Source organism: Papaver somniferum, chromosome 5, assembly GCF_003573695.1.
Source record: "Papaver somniferum cultivar HN1 chromosome 5, ASM357369v1, whole genome shotgun sequence".
NCBI classification, from domain to species: domain Eukaryota; kingdom Viridiplantae; phylum Streptophyta; class Magnoliopsida; order Ranunculales; family Papaveraceae; genus Papaver; species Papaver somniferum.
In genome coordinates this window covers 69,561,943-69,566,142 of record NC_039362.1, presented here as the reverse complement: position 1 = coordinate 69,566,142, position 4,200 = coordinate 69,561,943, and the positions used below count along the sequence as shown (strand labels likewise).

Here is a 4,200-nt window from a genome sequence, read left to right as displayed (position 1 = left end):
GCATATGGAGCAATCAAGCTCGCCATTACAACACGTTACTGTTTGGTAAAACTTTAGCTTTCTTTACAAAGCATCTTTGTAGTTAGATAGCATAGCATATATATATATATATATATATATATATGTAACCTGCTGAACAGGTTGGTAAGCCATCGTTTCAGGGACATTGAGATTTTAAACCATTGTTTTTTCAGTGTGGCTTTTAGTAATAACTGCACAAACTCGTTGCTCAAAGAATCCACCTGCTGCTAATAACACTTCCTGCAAAAGTTGTTGTACATGAATTTATTTAAATACACAACCAAATTAGTCAGACAACATTAACTTGGTTCACTTTAACAACAACATATTATGAAAAGAAACTAATATTTGAGGTTTGTGCTTATTGTTGCTCTAGAGAATCGAATTGCTGGTAATCCTTGGTCCCGCTAATTTTTAGTACTGGTGGAGGATGGGAAAATCTCAGGCTTACCCAGTTAACCATTCGCTTTCTTTACAGCTTACTCTAGCTGATGAGTTTCTTTGCAGCCAGTTCCCATATCATCAGTAAAATTAGACCATAAAATTGTTGTTGCACACTCCAGAAAAAGAATAAAATCTTGAAAATGAGTTTGCCGGACTATGAAAGTTATACCTTCATTATGACTTCTTTCAAATCTATGCTTTCCTGGTTATCCAACAACGGTAATTCTCTTTGCGCCCAATGTATTACATCTTAGCTTTCTTTTTAGATTTTCAGAACCAAAGTGACTCAAACCATGTTCATGTAATGACAGTAAACCTCATTCATGGATTAGTATGGAAGCTAATATGTAATTTGACTTCCCAAATCTAAAGATAGAGAAAACCAATATTTTTAGGTACTACATACCAAGTTTACCCTACCATCATTAGAACTGACTTTGCATAAAGCTGAATCAATTTTCTTCTTGGAATCACAGTAAGCATCAACAATTTAAAAAATATAAATGTAAATCATGTGATTCGTATAAAAGAAATTGGGGACCAGGTAGAAGGAATTATTACCTTGTTGGTAATCTATGAAACATGGATGCATGAAAAAGCTTGTTGACTATTCCAGCATCATTCCACCATCCATCTCATCATCATTTACTGTCTTATTTTCATTTGTTTTCCCCTGCGGACGAAGTGAACGAACATATTAAACCCAATTAAGCTTATGGCCTATAAAAGTATACACACATAAAATATAAATAACAATCAGATATCAAACCCCAAGCACCAAGAACTGAACCCATTAAAGTTTTGCGAAATCAGATATCTTTATAATTTTCACGGTTCTATTTTCTTCCTTCTTGAATACTATGATTCATCTCCTTCACTCTCTTGTCGTGCACACTGTCAATTCTTAAACATTCATTATTGCTGGCAATAAAAAATAACAACAAAAAAATCAGTAACAAAAAAAGCTAAACGATGTTGAAAACAAAAATCTCAAGGAAATTGAATATAAAAATCTGAAACTTTCAATTGTATCAATACAAATAAGAAAAATGTGCAATATCAATAATTCAAATAAAACATTTCAGTTTAGGTATATGATATGCTTACTGTTTTTGGCACTTGCAACAATCTGCCGGGACTCTTGTTCTGCACTCAGTAACATTTGTACACTAAAGTATCCATTGCAATTTACTGATGTAATTTTCTCTGAACAGTGCATGAATCAGAAGGAATACATTCTCGTACATAAACACTTCAGAAGTAAACCATACATATTGGAAGGTATTGCAATCCTCACTTACAGTGACATCCAGTAAGATCTTTATATACACCGGTGAATAAATAATGTCTTCACATGCAATTGCTTATACATACCATGGAAAGTATTAGAAACCATGGACTTGTAATGCTTCTCAACCCTGTCCAAGCAAAAAAAAAAAACCGTACCTGCAAAATAAAACAAATGGGTTAGGGTTTGTTGATTTAGAGAAACAAAAAGACAGAACGAAAAAGTTTCAGGCTTACCAACTGCAAAAATCGTTCACCTTTTTTACTTTGTATTTAAATCCCCAGACCTAAGAAAACAAACTCAGGTATTGATCAGAAAAGTGCAACTTTTATATCTTAAATCCGCTAATTAACCACAACCCACCACTTCAAATCAAGCATTCAGGTATATTATCTAGAAAAATGAAAGAGATGTGAAAGTAGAACCAAAATTAGGGTTTACGTATTTAGTGTTCTTGGGGTTTTTATTTCAGTGTTCAGAATCATCATATCCGGAAGCCATATCAAAATCTGTAAAAAAGCTATTAATAATAATATTAAAAAAAACGATGATGAATTAAAAGGAGAGAAGTAGAACATGGAGAGGAGAGTAAGAAGGCTGCAGAGAGAAAAAGCCCCACTGAACATCTATTACGCCTATTGCCCCCATTTGTGGTATCCACTGTTTAATGGCACAAAAACTATCGATCTAGCATGGTCTTTCACTTCAAAACAGACTGGGAACCCACATTAAACATTTCATGTTTGTTTAAACATTAAAATAATTAGACATAAGGAACTACATCACCTTGGAGCATTAATCGTGTTCTTAATTTGGAGCATTAACTCTTGCCTTTGTGTTATACAATTTCTTAAATGTATATTCATAATTAGTTTTGTCCACTCCTCCTGTGAACGTCACAGTCTCAACAGCAAGCCCAATCATCGTACTCATACTGACAATCAAAAATAGACTTAATTAATCATTTGGGTCCAAGTGAACACATAATTCGCATAATTGGCTTCTCATCGAAGTAACAAATGTGTTGGCATCATTTGGGTCAAAGTGAACACGTAATTCGCTTCTCATCCAAGTAACAAATTTGTTAGAAGTTTCTCAAGAAGATTTTGGTAAACAAATGTATACCATATACCTTCTTTTCGGCCAAGAGATTAGTGTAACATTTTGGGACTGCCGCTGTTTTGAGTTTCAAATATACCTGCTTTTCTGCCAAGAAATTATCACTGTAACATTTTGGGACTGCCACTGCTTTGAGTTTCAAATAGAAGGCCTCGACGTCCGGTATCATCTATTCTTTGGATGGTATGAAATTCAATCAGTCAAAACACCTGCCAAATATGGGGAAAGATAGAGCCTGGTGCCAATGAAAAACAAAGAGTTAATGTATAAGTATTGAGACTTCAATAATACCAACCAAGGTATCCCGATAAAGAAAATTCTGCATCCAACATAGACGGGAAAATATGCTTGTATGCAAACGGATCCTGCACTTGTACTAATTCAAATTAGCATTCAAAAATCAATCAAAGCAAATGGTATCGTTTCATAGAATGGCATGCCGTCAGTTATCTAAAGAATCATCCATCAAAGTGTAAAATCTCAAATTTATTATACTTGTAACTGGTTTAGTCTTACTATTTAATCTTACTATCCTACAAATATCCTACAAATTAAACCACCTAAACAGATTGGACCTAACCACTGTAATTTTGTGTCAAGCTTAAGGGATGTCATTGGGTCGAATCCAGTTCCATAAAGAAGAATCACAGGGCATCTAACGAATGCAAATGAGGGGGACTCACCAGGTTGAATTTCAAGTGATGTCTGTCTATACAGATCTCCAAATCAATTGAAGTCCAAATAACATGTAAAAGATCTCCAATCGGGCTTACTCTACCACTCCATACAGAATGTAGAATTGAAAAACTGAAAAGCAGAGAAGTAAAGAGAAAAGTGATATACCTTAAAAGACATATCTTCAATGAAGCAACAGACCAATGACCTAATATTGAAAACAAAGAAACAACCAAAAATTACTCATATTATATCACCAAAATAAAATTAGGGATTAAAAGTTGGATAAAATAAATTAGGGTTCTTTTTGAAACCTACCCCAAAAACGAAAATCGAAGATACCATCAGGGATTCTTCAAATTTCGCTTCAAAGACCTGGTGAAGAAATTACAGTCGAACCAAAACAAACCCCTTCACCTAATTCTTAAAGAAACTTAAATTGAGCCCAATACATCTAATTATATTTCAATCAAGAGCAAACCCATCATAATTTGATCAAATTATAAACCCATCTAGTTATACAGAGTTAATTAAAGAAACCCTAAATTACCTGGTTTTGTGATTCTTCATCGGAATGATCCCCTAACTTCAATTTATAACAGCAACGGGTTTTTCTTCTTCTTTATCCTCTCGTCGAAGATGTAGAGACGATT

At 34.0% G+C, this 4,200-nt stretch overlaps 1 long non-coding RNA gene across 1 annotated transcript; it reads right to left on the bottom strand.

The window, feature by feature from the left end:
- Positions 1 to 1,226: 1,226 nt before the first annotated feature.
- LOC113277568 lies at positions 1,227 to 1,780 on the bottom strand. The gene is made up of 3 exons (XR_003324987.1): positions 1,767 to 1,780; positions 1,573 to 1,671; positions 1,227 to 1,386 (listed from the first exon to the last, which is right to left on the bottom strand). It is a non-coding gene; the product is annotated as an uncharacterized LOC113277568 (long non-coding RNA).
- Between the last annotated feature and the right edge of the window lie 2,420 nt (positions 1,781 to 4,200).